Consider the following 12,315-nt stretch of genomic DNA (forward strand, 5'->3'; position numbering starts at 1 on the left):
TTGCCTTTTTGTTAATATTCCTTGACATATGGAGATATCTCAAAACTGATTGATGGGGCTTAAAAAGGAACTATTTGAGTATCTTAGTCAAAAAGGTCTGTTTTATAAGCATTTTTAGCTGAGTTGTGGCCAAGCAATGATGAAACACATAATAAGGTAACAGCCTTTATTCAAACGTTAATATTTCATATTTGGGTAAGGCATTATTTACTACAACATATTAAAAAATTTATTTTGGTAATTGCTTAGAGAAGCATAAATTAAAAATTATACATTACTTTATGTGTTTCTCCATGAGTTTCACTTCTAATTTTCATTTTGTTTTTGTATTTTTTATCCATCAATTCATGTTTTATTTCAACAAATTGATCACGGTCCGGTCTAAAATTTTATTTGGATTTTGAGTTTTAAGAATTTATTTGAACTTAAAATGAAAGTGCACTTTAAATATTTCTTGTTGATTAGGATAAATTTATTAAAAGTATTATAATTAACTTATAAATATTATAATCTCCCCCAACCCACAAAAAACTGCTGAATTTTCTTGTTTTCAAAAGCAATGGTAAATGTATTCTTTTGAATAAATTCCCAAGGTTTTGAAATAAATTGCAAAAACTTCAATCTTCAATTAACAGAAGGAGGAATGCCTTGGCCCAAAACAGGCACAACTCATTACCATGCAAAGTCAGGACTTCTCAGACAAGGGTTGTGCAAACAAAGGGTTGGTTGTCTGTAGGACAAAAATGCATATATACATGGTGCCTAGCCTTGTAGTGTATTATTAACTTGATTGACTACCATACAAACCTGTTATGTTCATGTATAAAACCAATCAAATGGGCGAGCTCATGAAGTACTGTTGCTCCTAAAAATAATTTTAATTAGTGAACTCCATTTGAAACATTTACTGACATTTTAATCAAGTGTTGTTTAAAAATACAAATAACTGATTTTTTAATCATAATAACATAGATTTCAAAAAGCTGGCTAGTATAGCAAAACGCTGATAAAAACTAGTATTTCAATAGAATGAGTTAAAAATTGGTATCAAAACCAACTTATGTTTTGTGGTCAGCCCTTTCATTTCAAGATGATATTTTCCTGATTTCAAGGGTACTTTTGATCAATCTTGTGACAGAAATTATTTACTTTTCAGTTATCTTGCTTAATATGTTTACTATGTTATGAACTATTTAGAAGTTGAAAAGGATTTCTGCACCAACCATAACAAAAACGGGGTGGTAACTCTCTTTTGAGATCTTTCCCCCCTGGTACTCCATTTCTCCCAAAATGCTTTCAAGGCTGGTGTCAAGTAAAAAAAAGTCACACAACAGCTTTATGAACAAATATACTAATCAATATTTATCTTGTTTTATTTTCCTCAACATGAATAAATAACTGTATGTTTTTGATGTATCTGATTTATAATACCTTAATTGAATAATCATTTATGTTAAATTGTGTTTTATAAACAAATATCACAGTTTGATTAATTTTAAGAGAAAACCTAGACAAAGTAAAATGCTGCCTTCATTTTAGATTATACTTTTAAAAAATGCAATATGATAGAATTATGTAATTATAATATAGCTACAAAATTCAGGTGATTATATTTTTTTTTAAATTTTGAATACTCTAGAGAAGCATACAAAAAAAGTTGCACATTTTTTGCAGATGTATAAGTTTTAATCAGATTTTAAAAGAGCAGAGATTGCAAAAAGACTTATAGTTATGGCAAAACTGATTTGGCCAAACTTGAAATGATAGTTTAGACTTATGACGGGATATGTTATTTCCTAGCTATTATCCCCATTGCACTTGAATAAATTATTACTTATTCAACATACAGATTTATTACATATTTTATTTTAATCAGTTGATATATGGCCAATTCTCCTCAATTACAAATTTGAAACTTTTTCAAAGTCACTGATTCTTGGAACTGTTTGGTGCCTAGAAATAAAATAAGAAAGAGGGGAACCTGATTATTTAGGGTAGGGAGAAATGTATCATGTATAAAAAAAAGAAATTTTAAATTACTTTTCATGTCATATTAATATAAATTTTACTAAAAATTTGAATCAACTTTAGTAAATCCAACCATAGGTATTTTAAAAAAAGGCATTAAAAAAATATACCATTATTATCATAGCATTCTGCAGGGCCAAGATTTAATGTTGATGGAGATTTTGATCCTGAAAAATTAGGGATAAGTTATGTAAAAGGATAAAATATGACTTTTAGTTTTTTGTTTATAAATAACTGAAAATTCTATTTTGAAAATTAATTTGCAGAAGGTTATTGTATTTCTGGTATGCCAATGATTTCTTTGTTAAAAATTGGTTTTGGTTTCTCAAAAATAGGTCACCTACAATACAATTCTTATAATAATTGATCATATTAATAAATCTTCAAATCATGGAGATAATGTTGTCAGAGTATTCTTAGAACCAGTGAAAGCTTTTGATTCTGTTACTCATGATATACTTTTAATTAAGCTTAACCCTTAATGGTTGGGGGAGGGGGCGTTGAACATAACCCCCTCTGGTTTTTTCTATTGCATTTTCTGTGTGTGAAAGTTAGAGGGCCATAACTGAGTGACCTTTTAGATATGGGTATGGCACATAACTGAGAGTTGAATTTATTTTGATATCTTCATCATGGCGGACACAGAATGCCACAAAAACTGGTATCCTGTGTCTGGGTAAATGGCAAAAATATTTTTTTTACTTAAACAAAGTAATCTATGTAATCTGAGTGAAAGAAACCAGAAATAAGTTTGAGAATTTTGGACTTAAATACAAAACATTAACATTTCAATACTTCAAGATTGAGCATTTTGGGAGTAATACTGTTAACAATATTCATTGATGATTTATAGAGAGCCTCTGAGACAAACTGTACTGTTCTTGGTATTTTACAATCGATGCAAGCAAGTGTAATTCCTAAGGATAAAAAATTGTCAAATTGGTACCTATTGTTGCACGGCATGAAGTTAAATCCCATCTTGTAATTTCCAATTCTTGTCCATTATATAGTTCAGAATCTGGATTTTCATCCAGATCAATAAATTTGATACAACCTTAAGTGAATTAATAGATGACAAAGGCTTCACTTCCTGTGCACTGTGTCAATGCCCTGCCTTCCAGTTTTTGCTCAAGATGGGATGGGGGGGGTAAATGTAATTGATTTTTCTTTTTTTTGGGGGGGGGGGGGGAGAAGAATGGAAAATTTTTGTGTGTGATGATCTTGAGAGGTTGGAGGTAATTATCCAAAAATAGTAAAAATCCTTTTAGGAGTTAAAATAGTCTCCATTGAATTGAACATTTAGTTTTAGATTATTCTTGCATTGTTTTACAGTTTAAATCAATCATGAAAAATTTAGAAACATGAAACATTTCTATCTAATAATAAATAGAAAAAATACTTGAAAGTTGTGACTCCAGTAGATGCATTTGCCTTCGGATTATTCTTTTCTGAGTAACTGTAAACCTAAATTTTAACATTTATTTAAAACCAATTAACTAATGATATTAAATGACTAAATACACTTTGAATGATATAAAAAAAACTCTGACTATAGATAGAAGAAATGTAAATCATATTTGCCATCACACCTGGACACCTATAATGTTAGAATAACCCCCCAAGTCAAGAGAACGCTAAGATTTAATCCAAGGTTTTAGGTACAAAAACTCATTTTCAAAATAATTTAATAGTTTTAAAATTACAGTGTCATGTTTTTTAACAAAAAAAATGGCCTAAGTTAAATTGCTTCTTTCAGGATATGTGAGATCATCCATTAAAATCTTTTAAAGGGAGTGTAAATGTAAAAAATTCTCATCTGCATATCAAATCTTAATATTTTCTAAGAACCTTTTACTATACTGATCAACCAAAAAAGTCCTATTAAAAAAAATAACGAAGATTTATGCCATGATTTTGTGGCATTTTTAGGGGAAAAATGGAAAAACAAGGAAAATCTGAACGTTTTTGTTTATTTTAGTTTTTTTTTCAGGGATATCAAACTTGTCAGACATGTTAATAACTCTTTTTATGACATAAAATTGCCAATTCATGTTTTAATAACATAGTAATTAGGAAATAAAGATCTATTTTAAATTTGTGTTATTGACAAAAAAGTACCCCACATAAAGGGTTTAATTTCAGAGGTTATTGTAAACAATAATATCCTTTTTTATTGTGTTGGACAATAAATAACCCACTTAGGATATTTAAATTACACTTCTATCAGACTGTTAAAAGTGGGCGAGAGATGGGCCAACTGAAGTTACTTGGTTACTAATAAATAAATCTGTTTTTAGCTTTGTTATTGTATTTGGTATTTAATAAAAAATATTGCTTATTTTATTAATTTCTAAGTAACTATACATTGGTTAAAGGCAAGGATTATGTTAAAAGAGGGCTTAATCATTGGATGACAACATCCATAAGTAGCTAAAAATTATGGATGAACATCCAGAATGAACAATATAGCTTTTTTATACAAAATAAGAACTTAAATAAAATCATGAAACCTTTCATAATTTATAATATGGAAATCTAGGAATCGATCAATAAATTAATCTTAATGAACTTTTTTAGAAATATGTAAAATGTAAACTTATTCAATCCCTGAAAATTTCAGCAGATTATCTGGACTAGCTAGGAGTTGAAAAAAAAAATTGAACACTTAAAAAACTAGGAATCAATCTAGCACCCCAACCAATAAGCAAATCTCACTGAAACTTTATAGAAGTGTGCAGAATTTGAATTTATTTAATCTTTGAAAATTTTAGACTTCTATCTTAAATAGGAATTGAGAAAATCATGAAAACTTAAAAATCTAGGAATCAATCTAGCACCCCAATTGATATATCTTAATGAAACTTATGAAAAATGAAGAATGGAAACTTATTTAATCCCTAAATACCTTGCGTGGGTATTTATGAATCTTTTACCAGGTCATAAATTCGTATTATATTGTGAGGATAAAGCATTCTACATTGAAACTGATGTTGAGAATACTTGTGGGTATTTAATTGAAATTCTATAATTTTAAGCAGTAATTATGGGAGAGCATCAGCCATACCAACAATTGGCCAAGCCCCCTATTCGCACTACCAAAGTAGCATCAGTGATAAAAAAAAAACATACAGCTGATTTAATTCTAAGATTTTATTGTCTTATGATTTAATTACCTTCTTCCACTATCATCATATCCTTCACCTCTTTGAATGTCATTGAATCGGTAATGGATAATGCCATCTTTCCAGCGATAACTAGCATTTCTAAAGCATTGAAAGATTAACTTTATTGATCTATATTTTGATAATATTTTAGTAATGTATACATACATATGAGTGATTCTAATGAGGTAAAGTAATATCCAACTGACAATTAACCCTTTAATTGCAAGTCATTAGTTTGGAAGTCATAAAAGTACATGGAAATGTGCCTGTTTAGTGGAAAAGGCGCTCTTACTCTTATTATTGTCACGTGCCTAACTTAGCAGTAGTAGGTATCTTTAATATCATTTGTATAATGTTTTACACATGTTTTACACTAATGCTGAGAGGTTATTACCTGATCATGCTATCTCCAGTATCATAATCAAAACTTTCATCATCTGGAACTGTGTTGGAATGATTTTCTTGTATTCCCTGGCAAGTTCGAACCCATTAATTCCCTTTTCCTTATACCAGAGAATGAGTGTGTTACGCGGCATTCCTAACTATCTCCGCGCTTCGCTTGTAAACAAACAAAGGCGCGCACATTTTTTCCTTGTTGATTCCCATGTGAAGAGCTACGTGAATAAAAATAATGTATTGGATGGATATACATGCGCTCTAATCCGTGGAAGATCTCAAATAAGCCTTCCTGCTTAGTTTGACATCATAATGTGGTAAGAATTTATCTTAATTCTTAATAATAAGTGTAGTATGGTATATTTTTACGAAGAAATTTAATACATTAATTTTTCAACAAATAGACCATTTAACTGCTAACTTTTGACATACGAATATTTTCCTTAATTTTATTGATCATTTGAATCTAAAATTATCAATTTCTGATGCTATTTAATATGTTTCGTGCCAATTTAAAGTTTTTTATAAATTTTATATTTTTAATTAAATTGAAATCACGCAACCTCGATATACAAAAATAATAAACCATTAATACTATGTAATTAATTTTTATATTTTTGTTTTAGATTCACCGTTTTCATGGTAATAAATACACATTTGTAAACATTCACATGTTGGTCATTCAGAGGGCTTGGAGATTAAGATTTCGTGTACGGCAAGGCATGCGTACCGAAACAATGAAAACGAGACAGAACAGATGCGGCTAAGAAAATATCTGTGAAGTTTTGTGAATGTGTTGGTTGTGATACCTTACCACACACTATTATAATCGTAATCAGTACAGTTAATTATTGTGACAATCATGGGTCCTAAAAAGAATAAAGGCGCTCAACTGGGACTACGGCTGCGCCCAGCCGTCGAGGCCCTAACCAGTGAACTAGATAAAGTGATGAAGTTGGTCAGTGAATCTTCAGAGCTTGATGTTAGACATTTCACTAAGGAGTCAATCCTTGTCCATGACAAGTTCGAGACATTCGATAGCATTATGGTCGGTTTTAGCAAGCTTGGTGTGAGAATCCAAGAGCTTGAGGAGTTTAGTGACATTTATTCTAATATAATTACTGTGCAAAAAGATTATAACGCTCTGAAAGATGCTCTAGATGCTATGGAGGAGCTTAGTGACATTCAAAGTGTTGTTGATTTAGTTGGTGATAATTTGCCTGACCATAAGGCTGAACTATATGATCGTTGCTTAAAGATTGTGAAGGTTATTAAAGGGTCATACTTTCCCTTACCAGAACCAATTATAAACACTTTGTCTGCTTTGATGAAACGGCTGGCCGAGGTTAAGCTTGAACCTGTGAAGCCGCCTACAACGACGGCGGGTGCTTCGACAGCATCGCCATTTGTGTCGCCGTTTGGCACACCACAGTTCGGCACCGGTTCTATGTTCACGCCAGGATATATGAATCGTGTCGACGAACGTCTTCTTCCAAGCTTTGACGGCTCAGAGTCAGCCTACGTAAGTTTTAAGGACAATTTTAAAAAGCTTACCGTAGGACAGGACCCGTCATATTTACAGTTATTGTTGAGCAGTGAAAAGGTCTGCAAAAATAAAGAGTTGAGACTTCAGTTAATTCAGATTCAATCACATGAATCTCAATGGGCTTACCTCGACGCACGTTTTAAGTCCAAAACACGTCAGATGCTCTGCCTTTTCAACCAATGGGAGAAGAAGCCTAAACCGTCGGACTCCAACCAGATTGTGACAGTCTTAGCAGAGTTTGGTGGTGCAGTTAGCCAGCTCGAGCAGCTGACTAAAGATGATGATGATGAGGAAGTCACCACAAGCCAGTGGTTGACCATTATTCTTTTGGAAATGTTATCCAAAAAGTTGCCACGTGATTTCCAGGACAAGCTCAACCTGGCGTTGGGCTCGATGGATACCCCAAATATTCCTAAGCTGTTGAAGATTATAGAGGAACAGCGTGGCGCCATTTTGATGAGGTGTTCAATCGATGTAGACACCCCCTCCAAGAAGAAAGGTAATCCTGCGGCCGCAGCTACAGCCGTTGGTAAACCTGGGTCTCCAGCTAAGACCAAGAAGAAACAGCCTTGCCCGTCGGAAGGTTGTAACTCTGATCACCTGTTGTTTAAGTGCTCCAAGTTTAGGGATATGTCTGTTCCTGAACGCAAAGTCTTCATCAAGAAGATAGGCGCCTGTTTGCTCTGCTTACAAAAAGGGCATCGGGTGGCCGATTGTCCCAGAGCCGATAAGCTTGGCAGCTGTACCATTGACAGTTGCAACCAGCCTCATAATTCATTATTACATGAATCAGTTGCTAGTGGACAAGTTGCGGCAGTGTATGAATCACAATTGTTTAGCAAGAACAATTTTATGCTGATGTTGCAGCAGGTCCCAGCGTTGGCGGCTGACAAACGTCAAGTCACCGTCAATGCCATGTGGGACAGTGGAGCAAATTTGACGTTGATTTCTAGAAGTATTGCCAAGAAGTTAGAGTTGCCATCAACTGGTCGCACAGCTACTATTTCTCTGGCAGATGGAAAGAGCCAAGCATGTCCTACAGTCAAGATTTGTTTGGTTGACCGCAACCGGAATTCACATATTCTGGAGGCGGCGGTAGTGCCCAGCATTGGTACTGAAGAAGGGTTGCGTTCTATTGATCCTACAGCCGCCGCCGACATTTTCAACATGAAGCCTGATAATTTTTCTATGGTCGACGGCAAGATTGATGTTTTAATCGGCCATTTAACACCAGCTATGTTCCCGTGTGCAGATAAAATGGTTGGTGATTCTAGACTGTACAGAAGCTTATTTGGTACAGGCTATTTAGTTGTGTCTGCAGATGGCAGGACTGTTGCTAATCCTGTCGCCTGTAAAGCTGTGAAGTTGGAGGTCAGCAAGATGGAGTTCCTGAGTACTGAGAGTTTGGGAATACAGCCACCATCAATGTGCAGCGGTTGTAAGAACTGCCGTCATTGCGCCGCCATAGCCGCCGGGCAGTCCGCCTTGGATGTGCGTAAGCGGCAGCTGATTGAAGAAGGTCTGACATTAGATCTTGAGAACCATATTTGGACGGCTTCATATCCCTACAAGCAGCCGCCAAGTGTGTTATTTGACAATTCAGAGCAGGCCTACAAGATCTGCTTACGTGACCGGCAGAGAATGATTAAAAAAGGTGAATACAGCACCTTCTGCCAAGTGTTTCAAGAAGCTGTGTCTCGTGGAGTGTATCAGAAAGCTTCGCCAGAAGACCTAGCTTATACTAAGCCCGTGTATTATTCGAGCCTAGTCTGCGCATATAAAGAGTCTATTTCCACGCCCTTGAGGATATGCGCCAATTCTAGCCTCTGCTGCAAGGGGCTAAGCCTCAATAGTATTATGATGGACGGCCCAGTTCCATTATATACTCTGATGCATAATCTTATCCGGTTCAGAAGTTATAAGTGTGCATTCGTGGCTGATATTCAGAAGTTCTATAATTCATTATTAGCTACCTATGAAGATTCTCAGCTGAAACGTGTTTTTTTCGCTGATACAGTTGATGGAGAGCCAGAGGTCTACCTTACCAAAACCATCAACTTTGGTGAGGCCTTGGCTGGAGATATGGCCGTGACCGCCCTCAGACTCACTGGTCGTATTTTTGGTGGACGTTCCCAGCAGGATGTTCAAGATGTTTATGGATCTGAGAAGATTAGAGGTTGTGACGTTGTAGCCCAGCAGGATGTGTGGAGAGATGTTCAGCAACCACTCAGTTCCGAATTTATTTTGTATCAAGATCCTCCATCGGTCAAATTGGAGACTTGTACTTACGTGGATGACTGTTTGAGCGGTCATAACAGCAAACCTGAAGCTGTCCAGCTGGTCCAAGAGCTGGAAGATATGATTGCACCTGGCAATTTCAAGTTTAAATCTGTTGTTTATTCTGGAGAGTTGAGGTCGGAGCTCGTGTCCAGCCTCCAGGACCGTTTGGCACTTGGAAATGTGTCGTTCAGACGTTCGATGGTTCCTGATAAGCCGTTGGGGCTTCCAATGCTTGTTGGTTTCTGCGATGCATCTAACCAGGCCTATGCAGCCATCACCTACCTGAGATGGCCAGTTCCTGGAGGATATGATGTAGTTTTGTGTTGCGCCAAGTCACGTGTCGCACCAGTGAAGATTGAGTCTATACCAAGGTTAGAAATGCTTAGTTGTCTAATTTTGGCAAGGCTTGTGGATACTGTTGCCAGAGCCCTACCTTTCAACATTTCTGGCAAAGTGTTTTTTAGTGATAGCAGCTGCGCCCTAGCTCAGCTATCCAGTGACAGTGTTATGTTAAATGTTTTTAACAGTCATCGTGTTTCCGAGATACAACAGTTGACGAGCCCTGAAGATTGGAGATGGGTTCCAACCCAGCACAACATTGCCGATCTGGCAACACGTGGTTTGTGTACGATTGAGGATGTACAACCTGGATCTACATACCAGGAAGGTCCAAGCTGGTTGCGCCTGGAACAGGACCAGTGGCCCGTTAAAACGGCGGGTGAGGTAAATGCATCCATTCCCGAGAGCGAGCTAAATCCCAAGATGGCGAAGCTCAAGGTAATGTTCACACAGGTAGTGGACAATGATTTTTGGAGGTCTCTGGCAAGAAGGACCTACAGGCAGGCAAGGAGGACTGTGGCAGCAGTTCTTAAGGCTGCCAACTGCTTTAAAACGCTGCTTATCAAGAAACGTGGCGTTGCAGCAAATGAGGATGGTGTTAGCAACAATGATAGTTCTAAGTATTATGAGAACTATACTTTCACAAATACATACATGGATTCTGTTTGTGACCTGTTTTTGACTTCCTTCAACCAAGAGGAGGAGATGACCATGGACGCCGAGGGGAAATTTGACTCCCTTCAACCGTATCATCACAAGGTCCAGGTTTGTTGGCCCATTGTGGGTCATGATGGATGTTATCCTCTTAGGACATTTACAATATTGAAAATGTCCGGGAGAGGAGATGAGGCTCTTGAGGCCGCTGCTGGAGGCCCCAGGAAGATTATGAAGGACAGCCCAGGTGTTGTCTTGCTCAGCCGCCACAACAGGCTGGCGCGGCTCATCCTTCAACAGTCCCACGATGAATTGGGGCATGGAGGCCATCGTAAGACGTTGGCGCAAAGCCGCAGGTATGCATGGATCACACATGGCCGCATGGAGGCTATGAAAGTGGTCAAGAGTTGTGCTGCATGTTCCATTGAATATGCCAAGCGTTCGAGTCCCGCAATTGCTAATATTCTGCCAGATCGTGTCGAGCCCTCTGTGCCCTTCAAGGAGGTGCATATGGACCTTGCGGGGCCGATCGAAGTTACGAAGCCTGGCGTTGGCACCAGGAGTTCCAAGACCAAGTACAAAGTTTGGTTGTTGATTGTGGCCTGTAGATTTACACAGGCTGTGTTTGTTGATGTGTTGACTGATTATTCAACTGAAGCCGTGCTGGTCGGCTTGAGAAAACTTCAGGCGTTTTACAATATGCCTAGAAGGGTTACCACAGACAGAGGCACCAATATGGCCGGTGCCAAGCGAATTATGGATGAACTTTTGAAGGATACCCGAATGCATTTTGAATGGCATCTGGTGCCCACCGCAGCACACTCGTTCGTGGGTACTGTGGAGAGGCAGGTTGGGCTGGTCAAGCGTGTGTTGAACAAGAAGTTGGCTGGTGCTACTGTAACCTTCAATGATTTATTGGTGTTGTGTGCTGAGACTGCAAGAGTCTTGAATTCTAAGCCATTGACCTATGCCACCCAAGGAGATGACGTCAATTGCTGGAGAATAATTTCACCTGCTGATCTGTTAGGCGGCAGGACCAACGATGCAATCTGCACCTTTGAGACAGGTTGTAAAGAGCCCATCACCAGGAGGCTGGAGAACTTGGAGGAGTTGACCCGTCAGTTCCATCAGGTGTACAAGGAGCAGCTCATGCCTGAGCTACTCAAGTCCGTCAAGTGGCGCAGCAACAAGGTGCTGCTCGAGCTGGGAGACGTGGTGCTGATCGACGATAGCACAAATTTGATGAAGAAGTTCAGATTGGGGCGTGTGGAAGAAGTGCGCCCAGGTGGGAGGACCGTGGTTTGCAAGTTCAAATTATCAGATGACGCAGCCGCCACGAGTAACGAGACTTCCGCAAGACGTCTGCTCAAGATCAATCTACCCAAAGTTTAGTATAAGTATCGTTCTTGTTTAACTTTGAATTTTATTTTTACGGTAGATTTATCAGATATTTTTTTCGAAAGACAAAAAACGCAAATTTTGACTCAATTTCGTTTAAACTTTCAAATCGACGCAAGATTTTTTTTCATTTGAAATGCAAACTTAAGTTATTTATACGTTTACGCAAGTTTTTTCAATGATTTAAGTCTTTCCGGGACCAGGGATTTTTTTCGCGGAAATTTTCCTAGGTACCTACGCAAATACGAACATTTTTATTCTTGTTTAATTGAAATTCTATATGATAAAAAGTAACACAATGGGATTTTTTTACATCATACAAATATTTCTTTAAGATTTATTATAATCACATAGATAATTTAATATTACATATATATTAAAATTATTTCTATTTACCTCTTAACCGATGTACCTAAAGAAAGATGCAGATTTTTTTCGTCTTGAATTAAGTAGATTCTTTGAGTTCGAAGATTTAAGCTTAATAAGACCGCTCTATAGTGTATCTTAGCT

General features: G+C 37.0%; 1 long non-coding RNA gene across 1 annotated transcript; it reads right to left on the bottom strand.

Moving 5' to 3' along the window:
• Positions 1 to 764: 764 nt before the first annotated feature.
• On the bottom strand, positions 765 to 3,081 carry LOC145306246 (uncharacterized). Its single transcript, XR_013874938.1, has 3 exons — positions 2,975 to 3,081; positions 2,139 to 2,195; positions 765 to 865 (listed from the first exon to the last, which is right to left on the bottom strand). It is a non-coding gene; the product is annotated as an uncharacterized LOC145306246 (long non-coding RNA).
• Positions 3,082 to 12,315: the final 9,234 nt, after the last annotated feature.

The sequence above is a fragment of the Acartia tonsa genome, chromosome 14, assembly GCF_053477335.1.
Source record: "Acartia tonsa isolate MP-2025a chromosome 14, ASM5347733v1, whole genome shotgun sequence".
NCBI lineage: Eukaryota > Metazoa > Arthropoda > Copepoda > Calanoida > Acartiidae > Acartia > Acartia tonsa.